Here is a 16793-nt window from a genome sequence, read left to right as displayed (position 1 = left end):
CCTGGTTGGCTCCCGGCGGCTCCGCGCGCCAGCGGCGGGAAAAAAGGAAAAACCGCAGCGAGCGCCTTCCCCGCCCGGGGAGGCGGGGCCGCCGGCCGCTCTCGCGAGGCTTCCGCGCTGCTCTCGCGAGAGAAGGGAGCGTCAGGGTCTGTTCCCTGCGCCGGGGCGGTCGCCGCGGGGTTCGGGTGGCAGGGGTGGCGCAGTGACAGGGTCGCAGGGTTAGCTGGGTTGGAAAAGAGCGCTGAAATCATCGAGTCTGGCCTTTGACTGAACACCACCGTGTCACCTAGACCATGGCACTGGGTGCAACGTGGTCTCTCCTTACCACCTCCAGGGAGGGTGGCTACCACCTCCCTGGGCAGTCCATTCCAGTGTCGAATTGCTCTTTCTGTGAAGAAACTCCTCCTAATGTCCAACCTAAGCCTCCTCTGGAGCAACCTGAGGCCACTTCTTTTTGTCTTGTCACTTGTTGTTTGGGAGAAAAGGTTGACCCCCGCCCGGCTGCACCCTCCTTCCTGGTGGTTGTAGAGAGCAATAAGGGCTCATCTGAGCCTCCTCCAGGCTGAACAGCCCCAGCTCCCTCAGCAGCTCCTCGTGGGACATGTGCTCCAGACCCTGCACCAGCTTTGCTGCCCTTCTCTGGACACACTCCAGCACCTCAATGTCCTTCCTGAAGTGAGGGGCCCAAGCCTCATGGCCTCACCAGTGCCAAGTACAGCATCCTGCTGGCCATACTATTTCTGACACAGGCCAGCATGCCATCGGCCTTCTTGGCCGCCTGGGCACGCTGCTGGCTCATGTTTGTTCATCGACACCATCAGGTGTTGTCTCAGCCCTCTCCTCTCTGGCCCAGTGCTTGAGGTTTTCACAGAGAGCTGCCACAGGAAAGCCAAGGGGACAAGCCAGGCCCTGGCTGGTGCCACAGTTCAGTGTCACAGCAGGCACAGAACACTCTGGAATAGCAAGGGTGTGTGCAGGAGCCTGCATTGAAACAAATGTGGCCCCTGCCTTCCTGAAAGAGGTTCTTGCTGTTTTAGATGTAAAGAGGATCATCGGGGTGTACAACTGTGCCAGAAGTGGCCTTGCCTTTAAGGCTGTGCTGTTAAATCTGTCTGTGCCCCAGGGTTTGTAATCTGTTTGCTGGGGCTTACACAGAGAGGTATGTGGGGGGCTTCCCCCCACCCTCTCTATCTTAACAGTTTCCATGGCTCGCCATTTTACTGTACAACAGAGCAGCCTAGGCATATTTTTGTGTTTTATGTGAGCATGGGAACCAGTAGGCACATATAATTAGTACAGTATAAGGCTGCTGAACTTTTTTGTCACTTCTCAATTTTATTTTTTTTTCCCAAATTGCAGATCAATGTTCCTTCACTCATTGGGACCAGCCCTCCTGTCTGCAATGAGATAAACCCCTTGATTTTAGGTAGTTCTTAGTGATGAAATAGAAACAAAACAGAGTTTTTCACTGTTACTATTCTGCTGTCACGTGATTCCACTGGACCATTTTGGTACATATAGGAACTCGTGCAGAGACAGCTTGGTGGCATGACTAGAAGACATAATAGTGATCAGTTTGGAAGGGACAGTGCTGCAAACATATACTTTCTAGATTGTTAATAGCAATATTTAAGAAGTTGTGTTCGGTATTTCAAAATTGTTAGTAGCTGTTCCATCTAATTGTTTTTACATTACTCATATCACTCAGGTCTCAAGAAAACATAAATAAGGAGCTACAGCATAAATAAAGCTGTATCTGAAATACTATTTCAACATTTTTGAGGTATTTTGAAATACTGTCAGACAGGAGATGACACATGATTCAAGCTTCAAATCTGTTGTTCTCCATTGTTGAAAATATTCTTGGTTTCCCATCAAGTACGTATCATGAATTCTGAAGTGTTTTGAAAAAAATCATGTATTTAACTTTCCTTCTCATTCCTCATCATTGTTTGACCACTTATTTTTTGACTTAAATAAAATTAACATGTTGTTCAGGAGCTCAGCAGCAGATTACTTGTTGTAAGATCAAATTGGAAGTTTGATGCATTATCAGATCAGTAGACATTTGGTGGAACTAAAATCAGCTAGGGGTTTTGGAGGAAGCTGTCGTGTCATAATAGGTTGTGATAGACACTCCAGTCTTTCTAAATAATGCTTGTTGGCAGCTTTTCATTCTACTTTTGAAACTTCTGTAATCTGAAAGTTTGTGATGTAGGCAAGCAATCATTTTCTCATGTTAAGAGAAGCAGATGTCTTAAATCTATGCACAGATCTGACAAGTAGCAATAAAATAGCCCTCTTGCTGATTGATCTGATATTTTACCATAAACTGTACCTTTCTTTCTATTTATAGGAAGTACTTTGGCAAATAATTATGTCACCCCTTTTATTTCCCAATAAACTCTGAGCTGTTTGTTTTCATATTCTCTCATGTTGATCTTTACAGCAGTATAAATCCACGGACTTCTACAGTGTTATCCTTATCTGCTCCACAATAAGTGAAAACGGATTAACGTTAACGGTTGAACTTTACTTTTATCTCCCTTCCAGATTTATCTGATTTTATGTACTCCATAATCACAGAGCTGGCCACTGAATAGATTCCTGGCTCACTGAATGTGCCAGAAAACTACTGGAGAGTCTGATATTCCACATTCACACACTGGGTGTCTTGAGATGACTAGTCTAACTGGAACTGCATCTCATTCACCTCGTAAGAGTAAACACACACACCTAGACAATAAAACTGTGGGAAAAATGCTTCACCGTTGAACAAAGATGAAACTTCCTGTGGTGTCATGGCTCGTGTCCAGATTTCAAAATAACCCTTACTGTGGCACATTGAACTAGGTGACAGAACACTTATCCATGAGCAATTCTGCAAAGAGGGAATCTTATTTTTTCCTAGCCCATTTTAGACCTGGATGGTCCGAACTGTTTAATCCTGTAATAGTAGGTGGAGCTGTCAATTTTCAGTTACAGTTTAGTGGCAATGCCTTTCTTCTTGATGACTGGACTATTTACCAGCTAATCAGCTAATAACTGAAGTTCTATTGTAAGAGTACTGCAATGTTGCAGTACTCTTAGGCTATTAAAATAGCCTTTAATTCACACACACCCCCCTCTCTTTTTGAGGGGTAGTACGGAGGCTGCATCAGTGTTTCTAACCACTCAGGTAGCAGCAGATGACATAGATCACTGCATATGCATACAGAGAAGGGCTAAAAGGTATTAGCAGAAAGCTTGCTTTTTTTTTTGTTGTTTCTATTACTTTAAATTTAGATGTAAAGATTAAAACCAGATTTGAATTACAATGGGAAGTCCAATTTAAATATTTTTTTTGCTTTATGCACAAAGGTGACTATTTCATTCTTTGCATATATATGTGTGTGTGTGTGTGTGTGTATGTATAAAATAGAATAAAATAGTGAGGTCCTTATGTATTTGCATCAGATTTAATAGATCACACATACATATGCATGGCCAGTGTGCTCACAACCTCCTCAACTTGCAGATCTGCAACTGAAGGATAAATATATGGTTTAACTCTCTAATCCTGTTCATTTAATGCACCTCATGTTGCAATTGCCAATAAGGACATCAAAGCAGCCCAACTTCAGATGCAGCAAGTAAGACTAGGTGGCACAGTTCAGCTGCTACCTAAATGGGATTTCAACTGGAAGTGTTGGAAGTGGAAGTGCACTGAGTAGCATGATTTCTTACAGCGGGGAAGGCACACAAGCAACAGACACCACCACCACTGCTGTCTGGCACAGGCAGTTGCTTTCTCTGGAAAAATAGGGAGGAGCCACTCCATCACCCCACTAGTTGAATTTGATTCCTCTCAAGCTGCTTGCGTAGCCACATTTGAAACTGAGCCAAGATCAAATTTCCCCATGCCAGTAACACTGTTCATTTTAAGGAGCCCTCTTCTTTGAAGTGCTTTCACTGCTCTTCATCTATAGTCAGAAACTGCCAGGGCTTACTCAACACAAACTCTCAGGTCTCTTAGGAAGACCTGATGGAGGAGAAAAAAAACCAAAAAGGCAAAGTGAGGGATGCTGTTGCAGGACCCCAGCATGGTGTTCCTGGTCTTCAGGCTCTTAAGCAGCAGCACCTTTTTGTGTTAGATGTGTGCAGAAATGTTTTGCTCATACTGATGTTTCTCAGGCTAACATGACCAGTTTGAGTAGTTATGCATATTTATCTCAGCTTTGGAAGGCTGAAGTAAAAGCCAACAGATCTGTGCAAAAAATCATGCCACCTACCTTTTACTGTAGTGAACAACATGGATTCAGGGACAGAAAAGAAACAACATATAGGAAGTAGTATTTTACTTACCATTTGGGAAAAAGAAATCCCCAAACAATAGCCTCTGTACTTCCAGCCCCCTAAAAAAAAAAAAAAAAAAAGGCAGCTGAAGAAAACCCAAATAAAACAGAACACATAAACTGGAGAGGGAATGGCAAACAACATTTTGAAAAAGTGGTTTATTTAGTTTGAATTTTAAATATATTCAACATGTTCTGTGTTAAAATGCTATAGCTTTAGAAATCAATGCTCTCTTGTAGAATTTTAGAGGCTCTACACAGAGTTCTTTTGCAAACCATACAGCTCAGCCAGCTGTAATTTTTCTTTGGAGAATAGTTTATCCCTTCGCAAGTTTTCATTATGTATTTGATAGCAGAATCAACTGAGAATATTAAAAAATTGAACTTTTTTTCTTGATGAATATTATCAGCCTCTGTGGGACTACAAAATTTTCCTATGTTCTTTTTTGTTTATCAACACTTTGAAGAAAAAAATTTACACACACATGCAGTGCTGCTGATGAGAAAGTGATTTCAGTTCATTGATTTTTTTAAGAGACTCAAGAGGCCTTTTTCTTGGCACTCTACAAAAGAATAATATTAATTTTAGCATCAGCCTGGAAATAGCTGGCAGTAAACATAATTGAAGCTTCCTGTTGTGTGACTACCATAAAATCTTACATAAGCCAGTATAGATATTTTGTATCTAGTGGTTTGTATCCACTGATTCTGATATGGGTTTTTCTCATATCGCAAAAGAGAATGGCAATTGTTTTGCTTAAAGTTAGACAAAATCAAGAATTCCTGCGAGACGGAAGTAGCTTTGTGAGGGTTTTTAAAAATGTAGCTACACAGATGTTGAGCAGATTCACATTTACTGAAGTTAAAGAGTTATTTTGTCCTAACAGGCATGACAAAACCTGTCTTCATTCCTTTCTATTCAGCTCAACAAGTAGTTCTGTGCTCCAGTAGTTAATCAGTTACCAGATTCCACGGCTTTTGTTTTCACACTGTTTAATTTTTCTTATTTGACACAGAACCTGTGAATGGATTCAGCTGCAGATACAGGTACAACTTTCAGGTCAGCCTACCCTTTATGACTAGCACTGCTTTTTATTGCCATTACCACCACTGTTACTCATTCTAAACAGGTAAATTTCTAATAAGTATGTAGAAAGAAAGCAGTAAGAATGACAAGTAAGTTTCCTATCTTACCATGAAATAGGTAAATCTAGGCTTAAGTAGCTCATTCTATAAAATTGAACTAATAAAAAAGTTAGTCTGGCAAGAATTAGTAACCACACATCTTACTGTAATGGCACTATACCTTGTCACAACACTGCTGTTGTGTGACAGGGATTATAAAAACACTGTATAAAAGAGAAGCAATATAAGCAATACTTAAGTGATCTGCGTAAAATACCAAGTCATTGGCTGTGGAGTTTCTGTCTCTCACTGCTGTGCTAGGTCCATTGAACTGACTCTGCAGTAAATACCCTGCAGACAGCAGATGATGTTGAGCTGCACACAGAAGGCTCAAACAGCTGCAATTACCAAAATTCTGTCAGCCAGTGCCATAGACACTGGCAGTACTCAGACACATTAAGGAAATAGCCACTATACCACTTCAAGCATCAGAGAAATTTTTTGCTTTAGGTTATCTTAAATTAATTTTAAAGAAAGATTTTCAAAACTCACCCTTCTGTTTGAATTGTGAAAAGTTCTGTTCTTGGTCGGGGTGATAAATATTTACTATTGACTTCCCCTCCAGCTATAAACCTCAAGTGTGAGTGAGATGAGGAAGCCACTGTGGACCACACTAGAGAATGCCGAGAGGAGATCTGCTGCACCTAAGATATATACAATGTGCAATGGATAACCTAATATGCCTTTCATTTAACTGGCTGGGCAGGTTTCTGCATTCTGGAGAGCATGGAATCATACCAGAATTTGTTGGCATAACAGGCCCGTCAGACCGGTTCCCGGGGCACCCGGGAACCTGCCCAACCAGTCTGCATCAAAGGCCAGCCCAACATGCTGCAGCTCAGCTCGGCTGGGGAGGCTTCTCCGCCGCGAATTATTCACGCCTCTGTCAACTCCCAACATACTACTCTGAGAGAATGATGTAGCCTCCAGCAAAATAATTTACCGAGGGGTGGGGGAGTGATACATCCTTGTTAAGTGTAGCAAGATCTTATTGTTATAAATTTTGTTTCATTTTATATGCAGATGAACTGGGCTAGAGGTCTACCCAGCATAAGTGCAAAGAGAAACAGAGAAGTGCCCTTTTTTTATAACACTAATAGTACAGACTTATTATAATGTAACACCAAATCTTTAGTGTGACCAGCTAAACTCCCCCAAAGTTATGCAGTAATTCAGATTTATTTCCAGTGGAAAGTATGTTTACTGTGTGCATAGGATTCAGCATATCTTTGTTACCACATGAGAAACAGCATACTGGGAGCTTGCACATGGAATATCCACCTTGTGACTTTGGTGGAGCCCAAGGTCTGTGCAAGCTGACCCTGAATTACTGCACAGCCTATTTCAAGGTGAAACAGGTCAGAGAACATGGCATGTTTGGGCCATGCTTCCATAACTGCGAAGAACTTCAGCAGTTGCCCTGCTGCAATAGCACATGGGCTGCAACAGCAGCTCTGCTGCTTCTTGTTCATGGCTGTGGGGCAAGAATACCTGCACGGCACTCCTGCAGATTGCATAGTTACTCAGGCTGTAGGCAGAGATCAGCATATGCCCTGACAGAAGCCTGCATCTGTGTAAACTTAGTACTCTTTTTTTTTTTTTAAAGATACAAATATAGGCCATAAATTTCAGATCTCCTGCTGTGATTGTCAGAGATGTTGAGTAAAATCAGTAAGAGCTGTAATTAACACTTCTGGAAATGTAATCATGGATACATATACAATCAGTTGGCTAAACTGGTGCTTCTTTTTTGTTTAGGCATCTAGAATTTAAACACTCAGGCTTGAAAAGGTTTGCTGTATTGAATGTTGTCAAAGGCTGTGAGTAACTTTGGAAAGCTGTGTTTGTTGATAAAATGATTCCACAGTGATATTTATCTTTGTTTAGATCATCTTTTCTTACTTACCAATTTTAATAATAGTTACTAGACAACCTGCGATTAGAACAGGAAGTTACCACCAAATTCAAACAGTGCTGTAGGATAGGCAATGGTGTTTTCACAGTTGACCTGAATATGAAGGACAAGCTGGTATTTGAATATACTCAGATGATTTTACTACAGGAAAGTAACCCTTCCTATAAAACTACATATTATGTCTGCCTTGAAAGGAAGGCTCTTTTTTGAAGAAGGCAGCTAACTGAGCTGAAATGCCAGATGTATGCTGTTTGTGCTTGCAATCACACCTCCTTAGGCTATGATTGCATACAGCTAAGCAGGGCTGGGCTGGGTCAGTACGTGGATAAAGGATTTACAGAGAGTCCGCTGCAGGAAGTGGTTTTGGTGATTCAGGAGGCAATACTGAATAATCGGGCATCACTGCCAAATGTGATGGAGACATTGGGCTCTGGGTATGCCCCAGTCTTGGTGCCATATTAAATGGAAGTTTTAAAAACTCCAAAGCTCTTTCCACAAGCTCTTAATCTTGAACTGTAAATCCCTATCCAATGTGAATGTACTGTCGTCTGCCTACAATTTGGTTTTATGAGTGTCGCTTAGTTGGCCAAACTGTGTAACTGATTAACACAAGTAAATTACCACCCAAAATAGCTGTAAGAATGTACAAGGTGGCTAAGTTTCTGCTTGTATACTAGACTTAAGGAGGGCTGGTGTGGTGTGGTGCTTGCTTCAAAGCTGGTCTACTTCCAGCCATGTCAGCTGGTCTCATAAAAGATACGGTCTGAAATGTTCCTTTCTGCATCCTGAGCTCATCATTAAACTTGGAATCTTAAAGTGAACCTGATGGCGGGTCTTTAAAGGACTTGCCATTGAACTCTTTACTGGACTCTGAAAAGTCTAGGGAAAAAGGGATGTTTACTACCTCTTCCTTTGACTTGAGAGCTTTTAAGGAGCTTGTTGTTTCCAGACTCTTGTTCCCCCCAAACAAAACCCACCTTAGAGATTCAGCGGGGGCTTTTCCTTAGTTAGGGCTTCTCATACAGAGTTGCTGTCAGGACTGAGATTTTAAGTTATGCTTTTATATTAATTTCCACAAGTTACAGAAATTTAACTTTTCATAAGTCACAGGCAAAAGTATAAGACAAGGAAGTTATTGTATGTATCAACACATATTTTGACATCAGTTGACTCTTGTTCTCAGCCTCATAACTCATAGCAATTCTAATTGTAGACTTACCACAGACATAAATATTGTAGTATCAGGCTTCCTCTGAGTTCTCTGTGAGAGAGATAATTTTTTCTCCTGAAGAAGGCAGTATAATTATCTGAAGGACCTATTTCTCTCTTATTTCAAATATAATTTGCATTAAATGGATTTCACAGATGAATTCTCTTCGAAATCAAACCTACTGTTACATGCTTTTCCAGTTGAGAATAAAGTGTAAGTTGTTTTCATCTCTAGCTTCCATCAAGAAAAGTCTTGTAATGCTTATCTGTGAACTCTACCAATTTATACAGTGATCACATAAAATCTTCAGGAGAGGAGTCCCAGAGAGGTGCAATTCTGAAAAGTAAGACAATATAAATGGTGCAGGCTTTAACTTGTTCTTATGGTGAAGGTATGCACAAACATTCATGTCTACAAGTATTCATTACAGAGAGTTTACAACATACCTCCCTGTAGCTATCAAGAGCTGTTCAGTACATTCACAAGCAAATTCAGATAACACACATGTCCCCACCCCTTATCACAGTTAGGTAATATTTCTTTCCTCTTGACTAGTTGTGTAGCAGTGCAAGGGCAGGAGACTGTTGGTTCATAAAGGGCATAATGAAAAGTAGGCCAAGTCCAACCTTGGAAAAGGAAGAGAGGGAGCAGCAGTTAATTTCTGACCTAGAGGCTAACTAGAGAAAAATGCCTTCAAGTGAGCCAAGGGATGCAACCTAAAGCATTTTTAATGCTTTCCTGAGCAAAAACAGGTTTAGAACTTGTTGCAACTAATTTGTTGATAACAACAGTTTCTCCTTTACCTCATCTGAGACAGCAGGATATAAAAAAATACTTACAAGAGAACTATCATTATTCTCACTATAAAAGTAAGCCTGATACAAAATTTTGCAATTTTTCTCTGAGAGGAAAAAGCCTTGAAATGTTATTATTTTTTGGTGTCTTACAGACATTTAGGACTGCTTTGACTTTTTTTTCATGGAGATAAATCATTACAGAAGCGTGAGTATTTGCTGTAAAGAGCATTATAAAGCAGGAACCAGAAGAGGCATTGCTGTCATTGTTTGAGTGTCTGAATAATAAACACCTTTTTGTTATTTGTAACATTCCTAATGATACTGTATTAAGGAAAAAGCTTTCTATATGAAGACATGGAAGCATGGGATGTCATGGACCTCACAGTTATCTTTTCACATGCTGAAATCAGATATTTAATTTTTCTGGTTTGTCATCTAGGCCTTCAGTTATTTTAAATATGAGAACTACTTTCCCATCCCTTAATCTATACTTATGGTATCCTCTGCAGGCCTTGGTCAAGGACCTTAGAAAATCCAAGTAGATTATCTACTACTCATTTGTCTATTGTTTTACTAATACACCAGATAGTTTTGTTAAGGAGCTACAATTTTCTGTTGTAGGAGTCTTGCTGAAATATTCTTAGCACACTAGATCTCTCTTTGTGTCTCATATGTGAAATGAAAAGATACTTTAAATCAAGCTATTACTGAAGAAAGACTCACTAAAATTTTCAATAGGTCTGTCTTTAGAATATGTTATTTGTTGCTTTCTGGTTCATTGAGGGAGAAAAATATGTTTTTGTTCTGAAACCTAATGGTAGTGAGACAATAACTTTTGTTAGAAACTTAAGATGCCACATTGGTATTAAGCGTCTTCAGAATTCAGAACATTGAGGGAAACCCAACCACTCTTATGTTCCATTACTTCATTCAGCAGTCCTGCTGCAGAATTTTTTCTTCCAATACCTAAAGCTTTGTTGGTCTCTCATGCTTCTTGTACTTAAAAACAGCAAGAGGAAGAGGGTATTAGGAAAACACTAGTTGAATGTAAATATATGTTCCAACTTTTCAAAAGCAAAGCTTTTGATTTTTGCAATCAATGTCTTTCACAGAAATTCCAAGCTTCTAAAGTTAGAAGGAGATTTGCTAATGACCTTACTAAAGCCAGATTTTTAATCCTCTTTTGTTATCTTTCTTGTATGATGAAAAAAAATGGAAGAAAATTACTGTTCCAATATCTGTTTTTCTGGCTGTAGCTGTCAAGGGAGCTACTCACTTTTTGAAGCAAGGAGGAGATATAAACTTAGGCAGCCATTTCTCTGTGGTGCTAGTCCATACACAGTATACAGAACCACGCTTTACTGTGACTCAAGATTCCCTTCCTGGCCACGCATGATAAAAACGGAAAATCAAGACAGACCCTTCAAGCCTCCACCTTTGATCTTCAGCCTGTGACTTAAACCATAAGCATGCTTGTATCAGTTCAGCACATCACCCAGCAGATCACTAGCTCTACATCCTCTCCCTCTCTCACTTCTTCAGCTTCTGTCTTCTATGATCAGTTGTTTATATTCAGCAGCTACAACAGTCACCCCGTTTAACCTGTTGTCAGCTCTCTCAAGACTTTAAAAGGAAAGAGTTCACAGCAGTCTTGCAGCATTATTGAAACTGCATGAATCGAGTGTCTTTTTTTTTATGCCCCATTCAGTATCTCTTCTTTGTCCTGATTCAGATTAGCTACCTCTGGGAAATCCCAGGAGGTGATATCTTGTGGCAGAAGGAGGGGAAGAGCAGTGGGAAAGGTGTGGCAGTGCCTTTCCCCAGTACAGGTCTCTGCAGAGCTTCTGTCCACCTTCCCCTGAGACACACATCTGAAGCCCTGACATTCAGAAATGGCAGAGAGGCTGTCACTCATGTCTTTCATTTATCCAGAAGCTAACTTTGCCATTGTCTCCAAAATAAAGTGTTGGTGGGCTTTCTTGGTGGAGGGTATCAGTGAAATAGTCTGGTTTAAAAATTTTATACTTAAACAAAAGGAATTTTAAAACCACAATTATTAAATAAATATAATAGCACAGCCCCACAAAATCTGTATCAGGATAGCTGAAGTACTGGCAAACCTTGGCAGGGCAGACAAAAGTGGTGGGCTCACAGGATTATTTTTTAAAGTAAAACATGTTTCATTTTGAAACAAAGGAGCAGTAGCATGTCTGAGGGGCACATGCTCCAAACTTTTCAATATTTGAAAGAGATCAAACTTTTGGGAAACTGGCACATGCATAGTGCCAAAAACTTTACTTAATATGAGATGAATGCTGTTAAAGGCCTTAAAATTTCGTGAGGAAACTGTATAATGAACTGACAGCTACAGTATGAGCACATTATTGGACTAAGTCTAGAAATTATACTATACATTTTCCTCATTTCTACCTGCTTTATCTCTAAAGAGGTGGGATCAACTGAAAAAAAACCCACAAAAAAACGAACACAGAAAAGTTAATGGTGATTTAACAGTATCTTTTGTATTAGAGTTATTTTCTTCCCTCAGGAAAACTGCATGGCTGAAACATAAACTCTTCACCTGCACAGGAAAGATATGAACTTTGAAGTGATTCTTCATTACATGATACTGGTCAAATTTCGTTTTGCACTGTGTTTACTGTGCTGAGCATAACACCACAGCTTTTTCAATGCTCTAGTGATCAAAAAAAAAAAAAAAAGCAGTACAATGCAGACACAATGGAAGTATTGTTGTTTCCTAAAGTACTAATGAGCTTCTGAAAAATCCAAGGGAAGTGGTAATTTGCCTTAAGGAAAGTGTATTTTTTTCTGGTGCTTCCATAAGCTCCTGACAGAAGGCAGGATTGTCAGGACTGACGGCTCAGGTTGCCTTTATCCAGGCCTCCACCTAAGGCAAGGTCAGAATCCAGCTGATAGCTAAGGATTGAGTCATGTTGTCTGAAAAAACAGATACTACAGGATTTTAGTGTAGAAGAGCTTTTTGGATGATTCACTTGAGCTAGACCAAATTCATCTGCAGCCACTTACTTTGACTTCCATTCCAAATCAGCTAAGCTGAGACAGGAAGTCTGGTTTTGAAGGTGAACTTCAGTGATCAGACAACTTTTTGGATTTTTCCTCAGTGTAATCAGTTTAAAATCTCGTCTTTCATCACTGTGTCTGACATAGACAGATTAGAGAGAAGTAAGCTAAGGTGTGAATTTACAGCACTCTGGATACCTTGCCCTAGTCCCTTCTGAACAAATTCTTCTAGGAAGTATCAATGTATCCTACTGTCAAAGTGGACTAACCAGTGAATTCTGATGGTGTTCCCTAGTCTTTTTCGCAGGGGTTACTTTTCATAGCTGGGACTTAATCCACGGAAGCTTGCTCATATCCTACTCATTAGATTAATTTGTATTCCTCCATGATAAGCAAAAAGCAGGCAGCAAACTCAGTAAGGCTGACCTGGAGCATGTCCTCTAAATTGGTGCTTATACAGGTAAAGTGTGTCATCTAATTGGGTGCTATATAATTCAATTATCTAAAAGGAATTGTCCTAATTGTCCTTTGTGAAGGTTCTTGCAGTATGGTCTTCTTTAGGAAATAAATGTTTTAACAGGTGCTTTTTTGAAAGTAAAATAATTGGAATTTGATTTAGAGTTTAAAAAAGGGACTTACTCATACAGTGGGGAGGCCTTGAGTGTTTCTATTTGCAAATCAGCAAGGTGTTTTTCTTATGTAAGCATCTAGAAATGCAAAATCAGAACACAGTGGTGAAACCATCCTTACCTAGAAAAATCACTCTGATGCATCCTCTAGGATCAACACAACTACATTTCTGCAGACACCACCCCATGCTCTCCAGTAAACTACTTCTAGTCAAAACTAACTGGGAAACAGCTATCACTCTCCTCACCTGGCTCAAACATTAATTCTCCACCTACCTTCTTAAAACTGGGATGACTCATATGCAGTCAGGACCAGACAGTATGCTCTGTAAAATGGCAGCAACTAGGAATCTAAAAGAAGGCAAAGAATACTGACCAACAAATGTTTTTTTAATTCAGTAAATGAAAATATGTGAGCTAAATGGGAGAACATTTTTACCCAACCCCAGCAATTTAAAGAATGTATGGAATAGTGAATAGTATATTTGTACCTTTGATCATATATTTTTTCTAACACTCAGGTCTGTAGTTCATTACTTTCTGGCTTGTATTCAAGCAAATACAGGAATATAATTAATTCTAAGAACAAATATCAGGGACTCATATTTGAGTTATGCTTTAATAGGCAGTGAAACAAAAGCAGAAAGTGTCAAACCACATCTAAGGTATTGATCTAGGCTCTGCTACTGTTAAAGCAGGCTTCTGTGTTAGAAATTAAGGGATTGTTATTTCATTAAGGAAGTGAATAAAATAATTTTTCATCCTGAAATGGGTGATCTCAGTGTAGGTGTGTGAGGAAATTGTCCAGTTGTGCTTTCTCCTTTCACTAATTTGCTGCTCTTTAGGTTTTGTGTTTTAGGGCTCTTCAAAGACTTGTCTCTGTTTAGTCTGTGGGGGCACACAGAACCAAGGAAGGGAATGGGTCCCCCTGTTTCATAAACTAGGCCAGCAAGGATTCTCCTGCCTGAATGCCTGTGCTGGAAAGGACATCTGCATCCCCTGTGCAGCCAGCTATCCAGCTGCTCCTCAGTAAAAGACCAGCAAAATAGATGAATGGGGGCTATTTTGGGGTGAGAGCAGAGCGGAAGGAGGGGTGATTGCTTTTTGCAGGAGCAATCTGTTGCTTCTGCTTTCTTCACTGCAGCAGCAGGGCTTAAGCCCTCAGTTCCTGAGTTTTTGTCAGCACATGTGAATTATGTTAAACTGTTCTTAGGGTGTCAAGGTCTCATCTTCCCTACATATAGAGAAGCCCAGGGACAGTCCAGTGTCAGCAATACTGTTTTCTAAGAATTCTGCACCCTTATATACTTACTTCTCAGATTATATCTTTATTGTTTTTCCAATCATGCTACTTATACTTTTAAACACAAAGCAGTACAAGGATTAATGGAATTGGAATGTGTGGACTGGAACATGGCCTGTTTGTTACAGGAAACCTGTGTCACGCGTTACTGACAACCTGACATAGGCTCGATTGTCTGCACGGCAGCGTAAAACGGGGAAGTTACCTTTGGGGAAGTAGAAACCATTTATCAATGGCTAATCTCCAGGTTGTTTTCTTAATGTCAGTAAGAAGCAATAATTCAGTGACAGAGAGAAGTTGTTTTTTTTTGTCATAGGTTCTCTACCTGGGTCAGCAACAACATCAGTTTCTTTCGAAAAAATTTTTTTTCTTTTTACCTTTTTGCAGTGCTAAACCAGAGGAATAGCACACACACACACACACACAGAGAGAAAAAAGAGATGCTCTGGTCTCAGCAAATTTCAAGGCACATGGGGCTGATTTTTACCAGTACTGGAACTGGTTTAAAAACTGTTCATAGTTGCTTTGGTTTCCCCCTCTCATCTTCCCCCTCCCCCTCTCTCATTTAAAGTTTTTAGATCATGTTTTGTCCATTTCTGGTCTGTGTAAAAACCTGAAAGCTGAAGTGTACCCTGGCCCTCTACCACCTTGTTGGTCTGAAAACAAAGCAGTGTCCAGCCCAGCCTCTGTCATTTGGATCAAAATACCCTTTTCAACATAAAAAGGATTTTATTGGTAGGACAAAGGTCAATAATTGAATTGCCTTGCAAAGTTTCTTTTAGGGACACCTGAGAGACTGAAAATTCAAATAATAGTCAGCTTTAGTAAAACTATAGGAGTTTCTGTCTGCCACAGGCATGATATAAAGGTTAAACTGAGCCCCTGTGGGTGAGTAATATCTGGAGTGATCAAGGGCGGGAAGGCTGGACAGGGTGCTGAGTTTTGTTTTGCTTCAGGCTTATGACAGCCCTATTGCTCTGGAATGGCACTGGAGATTTGGCATGCTTTTTTCCTTTTTTTTTTTTATTTATTTTCCAAGCTGGCATAATGAAAGTCTACCTCTTCTTCTGGATGCATATGTGTGGGTTGTAGGAACAGGGGAAACATACTGAAAATCCATGTGGGATCACAGAGCATACTCCAAAGCACTTGGCTGGTGACCTGCAGCCTGTGCAGCAGCCCTGTGTGCTGTAGTTGTTAAGTCTTGTTGGAGAAGGCAGCAGCTGACAGCAGTTGTTGAGAATAAGAGAAGGAGGGCATGGGAACAGCAAGGATGATAGCTGACACAGCAATGGAAATATGGACCAGAATACAGGTGAAGGGGAGGAATTTGGACAAGAACACAAGGTATATTTGGGTTTGAAAGGTTTCTTGTTGTGAAAGCAAATGCCTGCTGCTACTTTCTCTAAATATACTCTCAGAGGTTTTTACTGTTACCCAACTGCTTGTGAAACACTTCACCAGTCCTGGTCAGAGGCTACCTGCATATTAATTTTCTGGAAAGAAATTAATCTTATTTATGTGGAGGAAGTAATTAGCACCTTTGATAAGCATATTGTTGTCCAGAAACCAGACAATTCCAACATCTGAGAAACAGTAACATGAATGTTTCCAATCATGTGGCATTTTCAGTGGTATCAATCAAGCAAAAGAAATCAAGAAAACGTCTTTGTCCAAGCAACTTTCTCCCATTTCTGTTCTGGTTCAGATTTTCCTCTGATTCAACTCCAGAATAACCGCATTATGGCAATTGTTAGCAAGGCTGGAAGAGTTAAACCAGGGTGAATATGGCCCTTTTGTTTGTGCTATCTGTACTTTTTGTACTCTAAAGCCCAGGGTGACACTTGATATTGTACTTAGTCAAAGCCTTTCAAATGGTGCTCTCTGTATCAGATTAATGATGCTCTGAGTTACACAGGCAGCAAATCAACCAAATCAATACACATACAATAGTTCAGGTGGCTTTTTTTTTTTTTTCCCAAAAGAATGAAGGACTTGCTGTGACAACAACACCGGAAAGATAGAAATATGTGGGCAGATGGCAGGAGGGCCTCATTTGGACAAGTGAACAGTCTGAACTAGTGTCATCTCATCTGGTATGTGACCTGAGAGAATTTGGCTCTGAGTTCTTTCCTCCCTTTTGCATGCCCTTTGTTAATTGTCTTTCAGCAGTGGCTGATGTTTGAAATACATATGCTACTGCTGCTTACAGAGCTCTAGCACCTGAGGAAAGCCCTGGTCCCTAAACCTGAGCTTTAGGGGCACTTAAAAAGCAAAAGAACATAACATCTCTCTTGGCACAGATGTTTAGTGTGGTCTCTTTATAAAGTTTTGCCACTGAGAACATGGCAGTTGCCTAATTTTGAACTGCCATTACC

At 40.3% G+C, this 16793-nt stretch overlaps 1 protein-coding gene across 2 annotated transcripts in view; it reads right to left on the bottom strand.

The window, feature by feature from the left end:
* Positions 1–6192, bottom strand: part of RBBP8 (RB binding protein 8, endonuclease) — a 41171-nt gene extending 34979 nt beyond the window's left edge. The window contains exons 1-2 of one of the 2 annotated variants that reach the window (XM_038128411.1): positions 6012–6192; positions 4345–4394 (exon numbers count right to left, since the gene is read on the bottom strand). The gene's annotated coding sequence lies outside the window, so the exon portion shown is untranslated. Of the gene's footprint in view, position 1; positions 2321–4344; positions 4395–6011 lie in introns of those variants that run through there. The other variant, XM_038128413.1, reaches the window with a different exon arrangement.
* Positions 6193–16793: the final 10601 nt, after the last annotated feature.

This window comes from Motacilla alba, chromosome 2 (genome assembly GCF_015832195.1).
Source record: "Motacilla alba alba isolate MOTALB_02 chromosome 2, Motacilla_alba_V1.0_pri, whole genome shotgun sequence".
NCBI classification, from domain to species: domain Eukaryota; kingdom Metazoa; phylum Chordata; class Aves; order Passeriformes; family Motacillidae; genus Motacilla; species Motacilla alba.
This window is presented reverse-complemented; position numbering and strand designations above follow the sequence as displayed.